The sequence below is a fragment of the Bos indicus genome, chromosome 22 (assembly GCF_029378745.1).
Source record: "Bos indicus isolate NIAB-ARS_2022 breed Sahiwal x Tharparkar chromosome 22, NIAB-ARS_B.indTharparkar_mat_pri_1.0, whole genome shotgun sequence".
In the NCBI taxonomy this organism is placed as follows: domain Eukaryota; kingdom Metazoa; phylum Chordata; class Mammalia; order Artiodactyla; family Bovidae; genus Bos; species Bos indicus.
The window spans coordinates 6,766,332-6,786,863 of record NC_091781.1 but is presented as its reverse complement, the minus strand read 5'-3'; the positions used below and the strand labels follow the sequence as shown (position 1 = coordinate 6,786,863).

The following is a 20,532-nucleotide window of genomic DNA, read 5'->3' as shown; positions in this document are numbered from 1 at the left end:
GTTGGGAAGATCCGCTGGAGAAGGAAATGGCTACCCACTCCAGTATTCTTGCCTGGAGAATCCCATGGACTGAGGAGCCTGGTGAGCTACAGTCCATGGGGTCGCAAAGAGTTGGACACGACTGAGTGACTAACACCCAGTTTGTAAGCAGTGGAGGATGGATCTGAATCCTAAGACTGTCTGGTTCCAGGGATCATGTACCTCCACTTTGGATGCAGTTTTGCTCTCCAAAATGTAAGCCCTGACCACAAGTGAGCTGAGGAGGCCAGACGCATCATCAAACGTGTGGGGATCCCGGCTACAAGGTGTTGCTTGCTCCACGCCCCGTCCCCCGGCATCCCGGGGCCTGCTATGAGAACTCACTAAGTATATTGTTACCTGAATGAATGAGTGTGCAGAAGTAATAAACTTGTGACCTAGTAATGAATGAGCAGGTTGGGTCAATTATTAGCAACATAAGAATACTATGGGAGGGACATCCCTGGTGGTCCAGCGGTTAAGATGACATGCATCCCATGCAGGGGATCCAGGTTCAATCCCTGGTTGGGGAACTAAGATCTCACATGCTGCACGGCATGGCCAAAAAAAAAAGAATACCATGGGAGGGCAGACTGGAAGAGGGAAGAGAAGGCTGAGTTTCTGTGAAGGCCACTCACAGAGAAGAAAGTCTTGCTCACCCCAAATGGGGATGAACTGATAACACACAGGTGTTAAACGTATGTAAAGTCTGGTCAATATTAAAAGCACAACCAATTTAGGACAAAGGTTAAATCTTTCCTACTGCCTCTGGCCTACAGAACAGTGACTGTCCAAGGGCGTGTTGTGTTCTATGAGACAGCTGGTGATGTCTGCAGACATTCCTGGTGGTCACAGTGTGTGTGTATGTGTGTGTGTGTGTGTGTGTGTGTGTGTGTGTGTGTGGTGGGAGGATGCTGCCACCCCTCCATGCACAGGACAGTCCCCATAATAAAGAACTATCTAGCTTCAAGTGTAGCCCTCAAGCTACTGTGCTGCCGTGGGGAAACCTCGCTGCAGAAAGTGAGCAGCTATAAAGAGAATTCAATCACGAAATCTAAGGCTGGCCAATGCTAAAAACGCTGTTTTCTAAAGCTCCTCATTCTAGCATTCTATCAGGGGCCTAGGTTACAGGGACGTCAGCCAGCAAAGAACAGTTCAGCTTGAGGCCTAAAGTGGGCATGAAGAGTGTTCTACTTAACAGATCAAAGCAGAAGAATGTGGCCCTGACACATGGAGACCCTCAATGTTTGCATATTTCCCTTCGCTAATGAGCAGCCTGAGGATTTTCATTTTTTCGGTTCCTCTCCAGCCCACTGGCCACGGATGATATAATGATTCACGCCTTGAGGCTGTTTCAAAGCTCCAAAGGGAGTCTTTGCTTCACCTAGGAGTGTGCCTGATGGTCAGAGCTCGGCTGCTCCATCAACATCCCCCCATTTCCAGCCCTCTTCTATCTGGGGAGTGAGGTGGGGGGTCCCTCCACCTGGCATGGATCCTCTCACACAGGCTGGGGTGGTTTAATTCACTTAAAATGCAAATAACCCAGGATTATGCAGTGTGATTTCGAGGTGGAGAAGCAATTTTGCACCTCATTGAATGCACAGATTAGAATCATTTTTACCAGTCTTTATCTGGGACTGAGTCTGCGGACACACGGGTAAGTTTCCCCAAGCAACAGAAGGGGCCCAGGCAGGTTTTCCCCTCTGAGCCCCAGGGCTGAGCCGAGAAGCACACGATTGCTCTATGACCCCAACCCATCTCCATCTTCTCTGGGAACCCTGACTATGAAATAAGACTTCCCGAATTCTCATCCCTGGGTCTCAGGCCGCCAGTCATGCAGTCTTCTCCGTAAAGCCCGATTCTGGCCAATCTCGTTTAGAGGGCAGATGGTGTATACTCGTGCGTGCTACCAAAAGCTTCCTTTCTGCCCAAGGAGGCATCATTGCTACTTTAGCCAGCCAGCATCTTAGCTAGTGTACTTTATTCTAGGCTTTTCAGGAACTCCTCCAGGGCCAGTGAGTAACCTCTGCAAATGCCTTGAATCCTCCAGACGGACACTCAGGGCGCATGCGGAAGGGTGAAGCAAGAGAAAGAACAGACAGCGGAGAGAAAAGAGCTGGGATGTGGACAACTGATATATATACCAGTTTTATATATATATATATACTTTTTCAGGTTCTTTTCCATTATGGGTTATTATAAGATACTGAATATAGTTCCCTGTTAAGTCCTTATTGTTTATCTATTAGGACCTGTTCGTGTTCCCAGTTAAAAAAGTCTGAACTCAGAGAAACTGAAGTGAAGCAGGCTGGAGAATTTCTGGAAGACACAATCGGTTCTGTTTAGAGTAATATCAGTGTGATACCACCTAAAGGACTCATTTGTTTCTCTGGCAGCCTCCTGTGTGTGTGTGTGTGTGTTAGTTGCTCAGTTACATCCGACTCTTTGCAACCCCCCAGACTGTAGCTCAGCAGGCTCCTCTATTCATAGAATTCTCTGCTGCTGCTGCTAAGTTGCTTCAGTCGTGTCCGACTCTGTGCGACCCCATAGACGGCAGCCCACCAAGCTCCCCCATCCCTGGGAATTCTCCAGATCCTCTCATAAAGGTCTTTTCTTTTTTTTTTGGCTGTGCCATGCGGCTTGTGGGCTGAACCTAGGTCCTGGCAGTGAAGGCTCTGAGTCTTAACCATCAGGGAATTCCCAATCTGTTCTTTTATAACAAACTGTCACGCAAGTTGAAAATAAGTCATCTAATATAAATGTCCAGGGGTTTAAAAGTCACGTTGCAAGAACCTTCAACTCAAAGCCATGTCTCTCGGACCTGCCATGGCACTGTTTGGAGACAGCCTGGCTTTCACTCAGATGAGAAACCACTCCTTCTCCCCTAGACGGAGTTCTTTCTGACTGCGTGCTATCAGAATTCTTCCTATGAGAAAGGAGATGAGTGTTGTGAAAGCAGCATGAGTTTCAATTTCACAGCAGATGAAACCAACTGAACATCACCGAGAGAAATGACTGTCACCCTCTGAGAACTTGGGAAACTCATACAGGCAGATCTGAGGTCCATGGCCTCGTGCCAGGCAGTGGGCCCAGGTTTTCAGGCTGGGTGGGTCTCCTTCAAAGAGCAAATGGAAATCTGAAGTCTAAGACAATTTCTGGACAAGCTTCCAGAGGCGGTGCTCAGGAGATGAACTGCTCAGGGACATCCCCCCAGCAGGTCTGTCCCCTAACACCCTGCTCACGTCTGGCTGCAGATGGCACCACGCACCTTTGTGTGAGAGCCTGCCGGGGCTGGGTGCCGGCAGGTCACCACCCCACCCTCTCGCAGGGCTTTCCTTCTGACCTTGGAATAGTGTTTCAGTGAGAGACACAGGCAGGAGGAGGGAAAGTAAGTGATGAAAGGCAACATCAATAGGCCGCAGACCCCCTCTAAGAGGCTTTTCTGGAAAAGCCCAGGAGATGAAAGCTGAGCTTGCTCAAAAAGTCAGAGATGTGGCTGATGATGCCGTGATGGGGAAGTGTATCTGTAGATGTAAGCGGGCCCATCGGCGGCTCTGCCTGGGGGCGGGAGGACAGCAGGAGACTGCGATATTCCAGCTGCGGCTGAGCTCTGCCCTGGGCTCACGTATGCGCACTCCTGCCTGTCAGTGAAACCCCCTCCTCCAGTCTCCAGAAAATGGGCCCGCGCCAGCTCATGGAAAGGCATGTGTCAACGGACTGTTCCATGGTAAAATTCATTTGTTTTATTTTCTTGTATTATAAAGATCACATATGAGGAATTCCCTGGCAGTCCAGTGGTTAGGACTCCACGTTTCCACTGCAGGGGGCACAGGTTCGATCCCTGGTCAGGGAACTAAGATCCCTCAAGCTGCATGGAACTGGCCCCCTCCCCCCCCCGCCCCCGCCAAAAAAATTCCATACAAAGTTGTAAAAGGCGCTTTATGATACCTCGTGGAGATCTTTAACGGCATTCTACCCAGGCCCAGGGATAAGTGCTCTAGGAGGCAAATCCTGTTGTCCTCTTACAAGGAAAATAAGGCACAGAGAGGTTAAGCGACTTGCTGAACGTCACACAGCAGGGCAGTGGGGCCAGCTGTGCCCCGGCACATGGCTGCACACCCCTGCTCCCCACCACACCGCCCAGCCCATGGGACCTGCTTGTGTCTCTCCAGGCCCCTCTCCCGGCTCCTGGCCTCTGTTTTCAGCCCAGGGCTTGAACTCTCTGCCTGCTTCCCACTGGGAGCAAGCACAGAACAACCTGTGGGACCCTGGATAATAGAAAGGAAACCTGCCTTGACTCCAGTGCTCTCACACTGGGAGGCAGGGCTCTGGGGCTCCGACTCAGAAAGTTGGGGCCCTTTAGAAATGACAGTCATGTCAGGCATCCTGCTTACATAATAGGGTCACTCTAAAATACACAGAATAGAAAATCAATTCATGAAGTGTCTAAAAAAACAAAAAATCACCCATAGTCCCATTTCTCAGAGATAACTACCACCTCTGGAGTTTAGGGTATTTCTTTCTACATATGGATGTTTTGAGCACATATGTATTATTTTTCCAGAGAAGGCAATGGCAACCCACTCCAGTACTCTTGCCTGGGAAATCCCATGGACGGAGGAGCCTGGTAGGCTACAGTCCATGGGCTCACGAAGAGTCGGACATGACTGAGCGACTTCACTTTCTACCTTTCATTTTCATGCATTGGAGAAGGAAATGGCAACCCACTCCAGTGTTCTTGCCTGGAGAATCCCAGGGATGGGGGAGCCTGGTGGGCTGCCGTCTATGGGGTCACACAGAGTCGGACACAACTGCTGTAACTTAGCATCAGCAGTATTATTTTTCCTTTTCAAAGACTGGATTGCATGCTATATACAGTTGTTTAAAATAATTTTTATTTAGTTTTGGCTGCGCTAGATAAATTTTACTTATGTATTGTTGCCGCGTGGGCTTTTCTCTAGTTGCGGTGAGTGGGGGCTACTCTCCAGACGTGGTGCACGGGCCTCTCATCGCAGTGGCTTCCCTGTTGTAGAGCGTGGGCTCTAGGCATGCAGGCTTCAGAAGCTGTGGCTTTAGAGCGCAGGCTCAGTAGCTGTGGCACATGGCCCGAGTTGCTCTGCAGCACGTGGGATCTTCCAGGATCAGGGATCAAATCCGTGTCCCCTGCACTGGCAGGCAGATTTTTTTTATTTTTATTTTTTTTACCACTGAGCCACCAGGGAAACCCCTACACACTGTTTTATACCCTACTTTTCATTTTTTGGAAGGCTTTTTTTTTTATGTGGACCATCTTGAAAGTCTTTAATGAATTTGTTACAATATCGCTTCTGGTTTCTTTTTATGTCTTTTTTTTTTTTTTGCCCAGGAGGCTTATGGGATCTTAACTCCCTAACCAGGGATGGAACCTGTGCCCCCTGCACTGGAAAGCGGCATCCTGACCACTGGACCACCGGGGAAGTCCTGATACCCTGCTTTTTAAAAAGATGAGTATTTTATCATTTGTAGTCTCTCCTCACTCATTTATTCTGCTTCAAGCCCCAGCAAGCAAGATCTTTCACCTGTTTAGTTTTTATCGTCTGTCACCCCTGACTGTAAGCCCCATGATGCTGAGGGTTTTGGTCTGTTTTGCTCACTGTCGGTGTTCCCAAGTCAGGACCTTGAATGGCACGTGGATTCTCCACAGATAATGTTTTTGGTTGGAATGAATGAATACAGTTTACAGTCCACCCACTCCTGAGGCCTTCCACCTTCCAGGCACCCGGCAGGACCACGCTCTTGCTCCCTGATGCTGAGAAGGGGAGAGAGAGAGAAAGCATCGCCCGGGACAGGCCCCACTGTTAACACATGGGAGGGGACCGGTGCGTGCAGGCTTCTCTGGTGCCTCTGAGACAGGTGCAGGCTCTGACCCCAGAAACAAGGGGTCATCAGGAAGCTCTGCAAAACACACACACACACATTCAGGTGCGGATCAGGCCACAGTGGTGTGTGACCAGCCGGCCACCCCCGCCCTGGGCACTCTTCTCTGTATGCAGTTCAGTGGTGGGCACAAGGGCAGGGCCCAGGACCAATTCTTTGCTGCACCCACAGGGCCCAGCACAGAGGGGGCCTTCGATGATGGGCGCAGGACTGAATTTGGGGCAAAACTGGATTCTCACCAGCGCCCCAGTGTAAACATGGCTTGTGGGTGGACTGCAGCCTCTTCTCTGCAATCACGTGGCCTTAGCTCTTGGGTTTCAGGAGTTAGCACTGAACGCAGGGGTTTGCTTTGGGGGCACAAGCGGGAGGGGTGCTGCCTTAGTAGGGGCCACCACAGCAAGCACGTAGAGTGCTGGGCGACTGAGACACACCCTGGGACTTCCTCGGTGGGCCAGTGGTTAAAACTCTGCTTTTCCAACGCAGGGGGCCCAGTTTCAATCTCTAGCTGGGGAAATAAGATCCCGCATGCCATGTGGTGCAGCAAAAAAAAAAAAAAAAGGACACACACACACACCCTGAAATATTTATGGATGAGATAAACACAGCAGTACAGCAGCGGCTTCTTCAGAATTATATGGGAGCAAGTGTGCAAGAGGGATATTTTGGGAATGACGGAAAAAATCTAAAATGGGATTACGGTGATGGTTGCACAACCCTGTCAATTTACTAAAAATTACTGAAGTGTACGCTTAAAACGAGGAGCTTTTACGGTATGTACATGATACATCAACAAAGCTATTAAAAACACAAAGGGAAGTCTAAGGAGGTGAAGATATAGTTCAAGGAGGATGGAAGGAATTCCCTGGTGGTGCAGAGGTTAGGACTCCAAGCTTCACTGCAGGGGGCAAGGGTTCCATCCCTGGTCAGGAAACTGAGATCCCATGTGCCACGAGGTACAGGAAAAAAAAATCAAGGAGGATTGGGCATGAGCTGGTGGTGACTGCTGCCACAGGTAACGCAGGTAAAGATGCGATGAGAATAACTTCCAGTAACACACAGAGCGTCCTGGTGCTTCACCCCCAAATACACACAGTGAACCAGAAGTAACAGTTAGCAGTGAACTAACGCCTGAGGATTAATACTAAGCACGCTTGGGAGGCACTGCCAGATTTAACACCCAACTGGCATGTATCTAAAAAGAATTAGCACATCTGTTGATCCAGTAACGTCACTTTTACTAAATTATCCTATTGAAACAGGAAGTCCTTAACCGAGGAACCACAGTATTAATTTAGAATGGGGGAAAACAGAAAATACACGAAATGCTCTCTCTCTCTTTTTTAAAGATTCTAAAACCTAGAGAATGGGATGAAAAGACCCCCACCCCCAGTGTGACCCCCCCCCCCAGGGTCTGACTCAAGAGTAGGAGCTAGTGTTTCTCAGAGGTTCCCTGATGAATCATTAAAAGAAAATAAGAGAGACTGCTGAGAATCTTCTCCAGGACTGGGGGTGCAGGGGCAGGGTCAACGGCCCTTGCTGGGACGTGAGCTTTCTACAAAGTGCTGAAATGAGGAAGCTTATTCTCAGGGATCCCTACTGCTCATCAGGTACCGCCCACGAGCCTGGCCCCAGGTTGTACTCTTAGGCAGATGAGGAAACGGAGATGTGGGAAGTGCCCGCCCCGGGCCATAGAACTGTTTGCCCAGGACGGGATTCAGTCTTTTCCACCCAATTCCACAGTTTGGTTCTTAATCACAGAACCCTGCTTCTGCCCCCTTTTATGTTTTTTTTTTTTTCCTCCCCAGGCTGAGGTCCCAGGTGGTGGTCCCAGCGGTAAAGAACCTGCCTACCAATGCAAGAGATGAAAGAGATGTGGGTTGGATCCCTGGGTCTGGAAGATCCCCTGGAGGAGGGCATCGCAATCCACTCCAGTATTCTTGCCTGGAAAATCCCAGGAGCCCGGTGGCTACAGTCCATGGGGTTGGAAAGAGTCAGACACGACTGGAGCAACTTAACACGCATGCATGTGGGACCGGGCAGATGACCTCGCTGGCAAAGCTTTAATAAAGCTCTACCTGAGGACTCAGTGGTCTGGGGTAGGAGACAGGAGGGACTGGACTCCACAAGAGCTTAAACTCCCTGCAGCCAGATATTCTGACGCCCTCGGCCTCAGCAGTGAGGGGTAGGAGGAACATCTCACCCCTCCTTGCTGCATGCCAGCTGACTGCGCTTTCAGAGAATAGCCGTAGCAACAATTCCAGGCTCCTGTGCTCTTCTAGACCCTGGCCGCTCCTCACCCAGAAGCAGAATGCATCCCCTGCCTTGAACCTGGGTTGCCTGAATGGCCTCCTGGCAGGTGGTCAAAGTGACACCACAGGCCTTCCACGGCTGGGTCAGGGACCCTGATGCCACTTCCCTGAGCCCCCCTCCCGTCTGCGAATGCACCCCTGGAGCTCTCCCACCAGGTCACTTGGGGAGGCCGAGAGTGGGTGTCTGGCCAAAGCCCCAGCTGAGGGTGGGTTACCAGTCAGCACCTAGCTCAATACACGAGAAAGCAAAGCCTTCGCTCCTCAGGCACCAGCTCTCAAGTTCTCCCAGCTGCCCAGTCACCATGGAGCAAAGACAAAGCCCTGTTCACCATGTCCCGCCCACACTCCTGACCCAAATAATCTGTGAGCCTAGCCAATGGCTGTTTTACACACACTAACTTTAGCGGTAATTTGCGGTACAACCATAGTAGCTGGAGCAGGCACTTAAACCAAAAAAAAAAAAAAAAAAAGGTCCCGCCTGGCCTGTTTTGAAAGTTGCATATGCATTGTTCTGGGTTTCGTGTTTTGATTCTTGTGCAAAGGGAAGTTGAGGTCCGTTCAGAGGGCAGCGGGGGGCCCAGGTGAGGGATCACATCTGGGTCCCCACCTGGGACCCTGGCGTAGACACAGCCCCTTGGCCGAGGGCTCTCGGGCGGCTCAGCTAGAAGGCAGCTGTTGCCTCCAAGAACCCGGTCGCCGACGATTACACAGCATAGCCGCTGGCTGCAGTGGGGATGGCTGAGGACGGCTCCATAAATCCCCACCTCCATCCCATGTCACACCCCCAAAAAGATGCTTGACCTGGAGGGACCTCAACGAGAGGCTCTGCTGGGGCGACAACTGCTGGGTCTGGATGCTCTGGGCTCAGCTGAGAAAAATGAAAAAATGCCACCGACAGTTTCAGAGGCTACCTCCGCCAGCTCTAGGTCTGGGCTCCCCTGCAGTGGCATCTAAGAAGGAACTGTCTGGTGGCAGACACTCAGACAGTGCTGAAACTCAGTTACCCCAGATGAACCCAGTCCAGATCGGACGAGAAGCCAGCCTCCAGACACAGAAGCAAGCCGGGGTCATGATCAGCAGGGCCAACCGCAGCTGACCTCCACCACGTGAGCAGTGAAGACCTGGTGATGCCGCCAAGATTTTAGGACCGTTTGTCATGCAGCATAAGCTAACTGATGCATCTGTTTTCAGAACTTCCCTGGTTTCCCATTCAGGCAACCCCAGTTTTTACAGTGGAAAGAAGAATAAAGTTATTTATTCAGTCATTATTTATTGAGTCCTAACGATGTTCCCAGCCCTGCTTAGGAACACAAGGTTACGCTGGTTTCCATTTTGCCAAGGGTGATCCTGAGGAAACCTTGACTCAGGAGGGAGAGAGTTACGCCATTCAGTGCTTTGCCCAGATCCTGGTGAAGTAAATATTTGGAGAAGCTGTGTGGCCCAGCCCCAGCAGGAGGCCTGGCATCCAGCCCTGGGCGCCTGCCAGAAGTAAGTGCCTGCTGGATTTGACAATGTGGGTGTGGGATGCCTTGATTAAAAACCCAGGCAGCATGATGCCAACTCAGTGCCAGCCTGGGGGAAAAAGAAATTAGTCTGGGATTAAAAATGACAAAGCAAGTACACAAGAGCCACTGACGGATTGTAAGCATGTATCATTGATGGAAAGCCACAGTGATTAAGGGTACACGATTGTCGTATGGCACCCAGAGAGAGGAGAAGGAGGCCTGAGCGTAAGCCAGAGGCTGGTCTTCAGTAGGAACAAGTGAGCCTGAAAGGAGCAGTAAAGCATGCCAGCAACCCCCGTGGGTCAAATAGTCACTTAACACAAGTACTAATGGGCCAGTTAACCTCGCTAGGCAGTCTCCTCATCTTTAAAATGGGGTAAGAAGAAAACCTACCACAAAGAGCTGATGTGAAGATTAAATGAGACGATTCGAGCAAAACATTTAGAACAGCTGGCAGTGCTCTTGTGAACATTTGACAAAGGGCAAGTATTAAAAGTCCCTGCACGTGTATTCTGAGAAGAGTCACACGGGATGATGTTTGAGAAGCTCTTGGCACACAGCAAGGGTTAACCGGTGGCTCATCTAAGCACGGCGAGTTGTCAGCAGGCAGTAAGCACACCAGAAGGACAGTTTATACCCGGGCCCTGCCTCAAAGGACAAGGGGCCTCAGACCCAGACACGGAGACGTTAAAAGAAAAAGGGGACGAGGGCTTCCCTGGTGGCCCAGTGGTTAAGACTCAGAGCAGGGGGCCCAGGTTTGATCCCTGGTCGGGGAACTAGATCCTGCATGCCGTAACTAAAGAGCCCACATGCCCAAATGAAGATTCAAGATCCCGCATGCTGCAACTAAGCCCCAGCGCAGCTCAAATAAATTTTTTTTTTAAGAAAAGAAAACAAAGGACAATAACATCAGGGAGGTATCATCTGTGAGGAGGGCTGCTGGAGCGCAGGAAGGCAGGCATGTCCTCTGTAAAGAGTGGGACTGGTTCAGGGTGGACTCAGGGGCTGCAGGATTTGAGCACACGAAGGGGAAGAAGGCTTCCAGCAGAAGAACCTGGTGGGAAGGCGAGGCTGGAGAAGCATGGGGCAGGTATTCGGGGGCAGGTGAGCTGTCCACGGTAAGCAAACCCTCCCTGTGTTATGGAAAAGCTGGTGCAGGAAAGGGGGGCAACAGGTCCTGGACTGAGAAAGGAGACGGCAGGGGCGGGCAGTGGGGAGCCAGTGAAGATCACTGAGCAGGAAGAGCCACAGTGGCACTTCAGGCTTGGAAAACACATGCCATGGAGATGGGGGAGAAGCAGCAAGGCTCAGAGGCGGGGAGCCTGGGTCCAGCAGGGGGATAAGGAGCAGAATCCAGCCAGAGGAATGCAGAGGCGGCGGGGAGGAAGGGAGGAGGGTGACAGGTGGCACAGATGTCTCGGGGGAGCTTTGGGGTGATGTGGGGAGCCCCTCCTGCATCACAGCTCTCGGGGGCAGATGAGAAACTCCCCCTGTGAGCTCAAATGGGAGGTGGCTGCCTCGGATTCCTCAGACTGCTGACCACAGGCTCCAAACCAGCTGGCAGAGCCGTCTGTCTAGAGCTTTGCACAGACAAAGCCCTGGATGAAAGAAAAAAATGTGCCAGGCCCTCTGCCTCCAGCGCGCTGTCAGCGTCCCCTCTGCTGCTCTTTGGCCAGGTTTTAGAAAATGACTCCCCAGAGGGGATAAGACCACGGGGCAGAAGTATATGCCTTGACCCTGACCACTTCCCTCTCCAGCCACCACATCCTTGGTTCAAAGGCACAGTTAACTGTGGTCCGCGCCCCCAGCTTCAGTGACATCACTCCCCAAAGCAGGCCTTTCTCCCATGCCTCACTCTACCTGACTCACTTTCAAATCACCCGTGTGCCAGGTGAAAACAAAGACTTTCCTTCAGAAAGTTCCCCACCCTCTTGGCCTCTGCTTACAAAACAACTCCGGTAAGGCTGCAGCCCAGCCCCTCCCTACGTTTCCCCTTCCTGGGCCTGCAGGCTCACTCCAGGCCTCCTGGCTGCTGGAAGCTGCCTGCTGGTAAGACACAGAGCCTTTCTGTCCCCAAGGAGCAGCCCTGCCTCCACCCTGGTCTCGATGCCTTTGGAAGAAACCGGGAGGACAGAGACAGGAGCAAAAAGCTCCAGCTAAACAAAGCCTCCCTTGAGCACCTGCTAAGAGACCCGCTGGGATGAATGCAGCAGGGACACACGGTCCCCAGGGCTGCCCTGAGGCGCGGCACTTAGCAGAGCCTCAGCAACGTGAGGCGAGTCAACCTAGATCTAGCCACGGGAGTCAAGTGCTTCCTCCTACATCCTGTTTCTGAACTGAGTTTCACAACTTTATCCTGTTCTAAAGTGTGTGCAGAAGTGAGACACAGGCAAAACCCCAAAGGGCTGCAGCCACAAGAAGAGGAAAGAGAAGAACCTGAGCTCGGCTACCAGTGTGCCCAAGTCTTGGTGGAGCGTTAGAAGCTGCTGGATCAACTCCTTCCAGGCTGTCAAAACCCTCAAAAGAATAAGGACACAGGACTTCCCACGTGGTACAGCGGACAGGAATCTGCCTGCAGTGCAGGGCACATGGGTTTGATCCCTGGCCCTGGAAGATTCCACATGCTGCAGGACATCTGAGCCCACACACCCAATCACTAAAGCCCTAGTGCCCGAAGGCCTGAATGCCACACCAAGGGGCCTGCAAGCTGCAACGACCGAAGCCTGGGCACCCAGAGCCTGCGTCCAGCCACAAGAGAAGCCCCTGCAACGACAAGCCTGCAGACTGCAGCCAAGCACAGCCCCTGCTTGCCGCAACCAGGGAAAGCCCACAGATGGCACTGAAGACCCAACTCAGCCAAAAATACATCACAAATTAGAAAAAAAAGTTTAAATAGAAGATGTTTTAAAAAATATATTGGTATATTGACTCCAACAATCTATAAAAATATAAATGCTCAACAACTAACTAAAGTTTATCCCAGGAATCCACAGCTGGTTCAACATTTGAAAATCAATGTATGCCCATTAACAGACAGAAGAAAACCTGAATATTCTTATCAGTAGGCGCAGAAAAAGCATTTGACAAAATTCAATATTTGTTCATTATAAAAACTTTCAGGATAGCAGGGAATTTCCTTGACCAGATAAAGGCCATCTACAAAATCACCTGGTGAAGGACAGAGAGGCCTGGTGTGTTGCAGTTCATGGGGTCGCAAAGAGTTCATGGGACACAACTGAGCGACTGAACAACAACATCAAAATAATCTAGAGCTATCAGTATACTTAATGGTGAGAGACTGCAGGTTTCCCTCTAAGAAAGCCAACAAAGATGTCCTTTTTCACCATTCATAGTCCATGTTCTTCTGGAGGTTGCAGTAAGAAAAAGAAATAAAAGGCATATAGATTGAAAAGGAAAAAATAAAACTTTATTTGGGACTCTGTGCTTCCAGTGCAGGGGGCACAGTTTTGATCCCTGGCCAGGGAACTAAGATCCCACATGTCATATGGACAAATAAATAAATAAATAATTTAAAAAAAACCCCAAACAGCTTTCTTTGTTGACAACAAGATTACTTATAAGCCCCAATAGATATAAATAGATATAAATCTAACTTTATAGTATGCTAAAAACTACAAAATACTGATGAAAGAAATCAAAGAACACCTAAATAAAAGGAGCGATTTTGATGGCTAAGGAGATGCAATATAGTTAACATGCCATCCCCCAAATTGATTTATAGATTCAATACAATCCCAATCAAAGCCCAGCAGGCTTTTTGGGTGGATGAGCTCCAAAGAACTGATGCTTTTGAACTGTGGTGTTAGAGAAGACTCGAGAGTCCCTTGATCTGCAAGGAGATCAAACCAGTCAATCCTAAAGGAAATCAGTCCTGATTTCCTTGGAAGGACTGATGCTGAAGCTCCACTACTTTGGCCACCTGATGTGAAAAGCCGACTCACTGGGAAAGACCCTGATGTTGGGAAAGATTTAAGGTTAGGAGGAGAAGGGGCCGACAGAAGATAGATGGTTGGATGGCATCACCAACTCAAAGGAGATGAGTTTGAGCAAACTCCGGAAGATAGTGAAGGACAGGCAGTCCATGATGTCAAAAAGAGTCGGACACAACTGAGCAACAGAACAACAACAAACAGAGCTTCCATACCGCACCACTACCTACAGCCCAGCTTGGGAGCTGACCAAGAATGTTTTCCAACTCTACGCCTTTGCACAGGCTGTTGGCTCCTTCGGAACTCTCTTCCCAGGCTCAGGTCTCAGCCTCAGGTTCCTCTCCCAAGCAGGTGTGAGTGCAGGCTGGGAGGACTCCGGGTACCTGAGATCACGTCCTTGTCTGCCTCCTCCCGCAGCAGGCTCACCGCCCTCACACTAACCACACTTCACTGATGCAGAGATGCTCTGTCTCTCACATTTCCAGTTCCCTCCAGCCAGAGATGGGTCTACACCTTCTGCTGGCGAGAGCGGAGAGCAGATGTGGAGCAGCCACCATTGCCTGCCATGTGCCAACTCAAAACTTGGGAATGGTGTCATAGCACGCATAAGAAAAAAACCCCTGAGACCAGAGCGCAGCGCTCTCTGAAAGCCTGGGAACCAGAGGCTGTGGGGTGGAGACGGCAAGACGGTGAGACGGGCACATGTAGCATCATCCCCAGAAGCAGGAGTCAAAAGCCAGCTGGCTTATGAGCCCAGCACTGATGGCTATCACTTCTTCCATGGACTCTTCTAAGGAATGCTGCACTGCTCACACTCTTGATGACACAGAGGACCAGAGTATGCGAAAATACTTAAAAAAGGATTCCTTAAAAAAAAAAAAAAAAGACTCCTTAGGGACTTCACTGGTGGTCTGGGCCAGTGGCTAAGATTCTGTGCTCCGATGCAGGGAGCCTGAGTTTGATCCCTGGTCGGGGAACTGGATCCCACATACTGCCTCAAAGACTGAAGAGCCTGAGTGCTGCAACTAAGACCTGGAGCAGTAAAATTTTCCTTTTTAGGTATTCACAAGAGTATATAAAAGGGCTTCCCTGGTGGCTCAGCTGGTACAGAATTTGTCTGCAATGCAGGAAACCCTGGTTCGATTCCTGAGTCAGGAAGATCCTCTGGAGACGGGATAGGCTCCAGTGTTCTTGGGCTTTCCTGGTGGCTCAGCTGGTAAAGAATCTGCCTGCAATGAGGGAGACCTGGGTTCCATCCCTGGGTTGGGAAGACCCCCTGAAGAAGGGAAAGGCTACCCACTCCAGTATTCTGGCCTGGAGAATTCCATGGACTGTATAGTCCACGGGGTTGCAAAGAGTCGGACACAACTGAGTGACTTTACTTTCAAGAGTATATAAAATTTCCCTTTAGTTCAGTCTACAAGAATTCTTCCAATGAGCATAGATTTTCTAAGTGATATGAGATTTGTGTCCTCACAAAGTTAACACCAGCTTCCTTTCCTAGCAGTGCCTAAAACAATGGGGCCTCGGGGGTGATGACGTGTAACACCTCTACATCTTCTGCCCACGGGGAAAGGTACGATCGGCCTTGTTCACTGCTGTACCCCCAAACAGCTGGGACAGAGGAGACACCAAATAAACCTCTGACGCCATGACCTGAAGCTGAGCCTCTGCTGGGTGAGGAGCCACGACCAGGACCGCACAGGCTCATCATTCAAGCCAGAAATCGAAGTCGAGAGTGAGGTGCTCGCATCAGGCACACTGTGCCCTCAGTCTCTAATCCACCATGGCAATGCAACTGTTCAGTGTTTGCTGGTGACGCTTTAAATTAGGAGCCCGGTCCTGACAGCTGGACAGACCGGCAGACACTTCTATTATCCCACGGCTCATCTTTGTTTGCTCTGGCATCGGACCCCCTGTTTTGAGTGTATGAGTCAGTGCAAAGCTGTCAGCCCAACTCAATAAAAAAGAAAGGTTCTCCCACACTGGCCACCATCATAGAACCGTGTCTCCACCAGAAACTCCAGGCCAGGCATTCAGCCTCTCCCCGCCGGCTCCCTCTTCTGCCTCCTGGCCTCCAGGCCCCACTGCCTTGGGCCCTTCCACAGCCAGGTCACCCCTCTGCCCTCGCTATCACTGTTCATGATCATAATTAATAACTAGTATTGGGTCTTCAGAAGATCCATATCTCTCAAGCGCTTTACCCAGGCTGACTTTTCTGAAACGAGTGCTATTAACAGAAGCTTTGGTAAAGAAAATCTTCTTTCATTCATTCAAGGAAAAAAAAAAAAAAAAAGATTCTGAATGGACACAAGAGAACAGATTTGTGGATGCCGGGGGGAGGGGGTGGGGGAGATGGAGTGGGGGGCTGGGGTTAGCAGGTGTAAGCTTCTATATACAGGATGGATAAACAACAAGGTCCTACTGGATAGCACAGGAAACTATGCATAGCCTGTAAAAACCATAGTGGAAAAAAAGGTTTTTGTGTGACTGCACCCCATAGCACATGGGATCTTAGTTCCCCAACTCGGGATAGAACTCAGGCCTCCTGCACTGGAAGTACAGGGTCTTTACCAATGGACCTCTGGGGAAGTCCCAAGGAAAAGAGCATTTTTTAAAAAAGAACGTATATATGTGTATAACTGTTGTACAGCAGTAATGAATACAACATTGTAAATCAACTATTGTAGCTGTTGTATGGTCGTTCAGTCATGTCCAACTCTTGCGACCCCAGAGACTGTGGCCCACCAGGCTCCTCCATCCATGGGATTTTCCAGCCCAAGAATACTGGAAAGGGTTGCCATTTCCTTTCCCAGGGAATCTTCCCAATGAAGGGATCGAACCCACGTCTCCTGCATTGACAAGTGGAGTCTTTACCACTGAGTTACCCGGGAAGCCCCAAATCAACTATACTTTCATTAAAAAAATTTTTTTAAAGCTAAAACAAACAGCAACAACAAAGATTTTGAGTGCTTTCTAATCCCAGGCAACCCGCGGCAACCCAGGCAGGATGGCCACTGCCCCCTTGCGGTTCAGTCGAGTCCTGGTGGAGAAGACCACCACCACTTCTGATGAAGAAGTAAGAAAGGGGATTTCAGATGAAGAACTGCTGGGAAGAAAGCAGAACTGAGCTACAGGACAGGGTGATGGGGGCAGCAGTCGGGTGGAATCAGCGGGCAGGGGTGGGTGGGGGGACTACCTTGGAGGGGGTGTTGGGAAAGATCCTTCCCAGGCTGGAGGGGGTGGGGTTAGGGAGGGGAAGCCCTTAGGGAGGGGAAGCAGGCTATTTATAGGCCCCGGGATTGTTTCCAATTCCTTATCTTTAAATATGCAATCTAGGGCTTGGAGTCCCCTGCATTCAACTGACTTTGAAAAAAAGAGTGGAGGATCCTGCCTCTGCAGAGCCTCAAACAGGAAGTAACCAACAGCCCTTCTCGCTCACTCCATTGGTGACAACGAGCTGCCTCTGCACGGCTATCGACCAGAAACCAGCCTGCAGCCCGGGAGAAGCAGCCTGGGTTTGGGGAAACTGCTAAATACCTGTGCCGGACTCCGTATCTGACGGTGTAATCACTATGGACTCGGGTGCTTGGCTGAAAATATGAAAAATAATAGTCTGGAAAATCCCATGGACAGAGAAGCCTGGTAGGCTGCAGTCCATGGGGTTGCGAAGAGTCGGACACGACTGAGTGACTTCACTTTCACTTTTCACTTTCATGCATTGGAGAAGGAAATGGCAACCCACTCCAGTGTTCTTGCCTGGAGAATCCCAGGGACTGGGGAGCCTGGTGGGCTGCCCTCTGTGGGGTTGCACAGAGTCAGACACGACTGAAGCGACTTAGTAGTAGTAGTAGTAGTAGAGGATAGGGCCATTGCTGAGCGTTAAGTGAGGTAATTCAGGCAAGTTCACAGAACAGGACGTGGTGGGTGATAATCCCTCAAGCAATTTTAGCCACTCTTCTAAGAATGCCACCTTTAAGTTCCCCAACCAGGGATCGAACCTGTGCCCTCTGCATTGGAAGCACAGAGTCTTAACCACTGGACCACCAGGGAAGTCCCCTAAGGATGTTATCTTTGAGCTAAGCTGTTGTGTTTTATTATTAATAGGACATGCAATCAAGTCCAACCTGAACTATTAACTCTGCATAGGAAGTCTGCAAAGGGGACTTTTGTGAAAACAGAAGTAGGAAAATGGAGGTAAGGTCACCGTGATCCAAATACATGTTCTTCCCTTTCTGTCTCTCCTGCCTCCGTGGTGGCTACGGAACACGGGGAGTCAGAGGGTCCTTCCACACAGACTTGAACATCCAGTGAGAGGGCTGCTCTGTCCTGGACTCCTCACGAATGTCAAAGTCATGCAAAACAAGACAGACCATTCCAGACTGAAGAGACTGCGGAGACACAATCATTGAAGGCAACGCTAGACCAGAGAAAGGATGCTAGTGGTCAGCTGGTGAAACCTGAATACGGCAGCGAGATTAGATGCCACAGAACTGATGTCACAGACCTCTTGAAAGAGCGAACTACACAGCGCTTTGTAAGAGAAGGGCCTTCTTGGGAAACGTGCACTCAAGCAGTGGGGACAAAGAGCACTGTGTCTTCCGGCCAGTCGTTCGCGTCATTCGCTCTCTCCGCAGGCCTCCCTGCTCCCTGAGACACAGCAATGCTGAAATTAGGCCACCAATAACCCTACCATGGCCTCCACTCGTTCAAGTGAAAGGAGGGGTCGCACGTCTCTCACTTTAAATCAAAAGCTAGAAATGATTAAGCTTAGTGAGGAAGGCATGTCAAGCCCAAGCAGACTGAAAGTTCGGCCTCTGGCGCCAAAAGTTAGCCAAGTTGTGAATGCAAAGGGAACATTCTTGAAGGAAATGAAAAGTGCTGCTCCAGCAAAAAAAAAAGTAATGATAAGAAAGCAAAACGGCCTTATTGCTGATGTGGAGAAAGCTTCAGCGGCCTGGATAGCAGACCAAACCAGCCACAGCATTCCCTTAAGCCAATACCGAATCCAGAGCCAGGCCCTAACTCTCCTCATTCCAGGAAGGCTGAGAGAGGTGAGGAAGCTGCAGAAGAAAAGTTTGAAGTTGGCAGAGGTTGGTTCATGAAATTGAAGCAAAGAAGCCGTCTCCTTAATATCAGAGTGCAAGGTGAAGAAAGTGCAGATGCTGAGCTGCAGCAAGTTCTCCAGAAGAACTAGTTAAGAGAATTCACTAGTTAAGATAATTTCACAAAGGGGAAAATACTATAAAACAAGTTCTCAGTGTAGACAAATACCCTTCTACTGGAAGAAGATAAGATAGCAGGCTTCCCAGGTGGCTCAGTGGTATAGAATCCACCTGCCAATGCAGGAGATGCAGGTTCGATCCCTGGGTTGGAAAGATCCCTGGAGAAGGAAATGGCAACCCACTCCAGTATTCTTGCCTGGAGAATCCCATGGACCGAGGAGCCTGGCAGGCTACAGTCCATGGGGTAGCAAAAGTCGGACGTGAATGAGGACGCATGAAGGGAAGGAGGTGCTCTATAGGACTTTCATAGCTGGAGACAAAGTCAAGGCCTGGCTTCAAAGGACAGGCTGATTTTCTTGTTTTGGGCTATTGCAATGTTAAATGGTTATTTACCATTCCAAAAATCCTGCTGCCCTTAAGAATTATGCTAAATCTACCCTGCCTACACTCTCAAAATGGAACAACAAAGCCTGGATGACGGCACATTCTGTTTACAACACTGTTTATTAAATATTTTAAGACCTACTGCTCTGAAAAAGGACTACTTTCAAAATCTGACCACTCATTGACAAGGCATCTGGTCATCCAAGATCTCTGATGGAGATGTACAAAGTCAATGTTATCATGCTGGCTAACACAACAGTCATTCTGCAGCTCACGGATCATTTCAACTTTCAAGTCTTATTATTTAATAAATTCATTTTGTAAGGCTACATAGCTGGGCGCTATGGTGGTAAAGAATCTGCCTGCCAATGCAGGAAACATAAGAGACATGGTTTGATCCTTGGGTCAGGAAGATCCCCTGGAGGAGGGCATGGCAACCCACTCCAGTATTCTTGCCTACAGAATCCCACAGACAGAGGAGCCTGGCGGGCTAAGTCCATAGGGTCACAAATATTAGGACACGACTGAAGCGACTTACCACACAACACAACATTCATTCTGCAGCCCATGGATCAAGGAGTCGTTTCAACTTCCAAGTCTTACTATTTAATAAATACATTTTGTAACGCTACGTAGTTGCCATAGACAGGGGTTCCTCTAATGGATCTGGACAAAGTTAACTGAAAACCTCTGGAAAGGATCCACCATTGTCGCTGCCGTGAAGAAAATTCATAATTCACATGAAGAGGTCAAGATATCAACATTAACAGGAATTTTGAAGAAGTTGAGTTTAACCCCCATAGATGATTTCGAGGGGTTTCAAGACTTCAGGAGAGGAAGTAACTGCAGATGTGGTAGAAACAGCGAGAGAACTAGAATTAGAAGAAGACCCTGAAGATGGGAATGAATCGCTGCCTCTCCTGATAAAGCTTGAGTGGATGAGAAGTCGCTTCTTACGGATGAGCCAAGGAAGTGGTGTCTTGAGATAGAGTTGTGAAGTTTGTTGGTGAAAATGTTACGAAGTTTGCTGAAATAACAACAAAGGACTTAGAATACTACGTAAACTTAGGTGCTAACGCAGTGGCAGGGTTTGAAAGCACTGACTCCAATTTTGAAAGAAGTTCTCCACTGTTTGATCAAGTGCTGCCAAACGGCACTGCAGGCTGCAGAGGAGTCGTTCACGCGAGGAAGAGCCAATCTATGCGGCAAACTTTGCCGTTGTCCT

The 20,532-nt window shown here is 49.7% G+C and overlaps 1 protein-coding gene and 1 non-coding gene across 7 annotated transcripts in view; both read right to left on the bottom strand.

Annotated features, from left to right (window-relative positions):
- CMTM7 (CKLF like MARVEL transmembrane domain containing 7) overlaps positions 1-20,532 on the bottom strand; it is a 124,698-nt gene that overhangs the window by 90,796 nt on the left and 13,370 nt on the right. The gene's annotated exons all lie outside the window — the stretch shown is intronic.
- On the bottom strand, positions 17,679-17,751 carry TRNAG-UCC (transfer RNA glycine (anticodon UCC)). Its single transcript has one exon. It is a non-coding gene; the product is annotated as a tRNA-Gly (tRNA).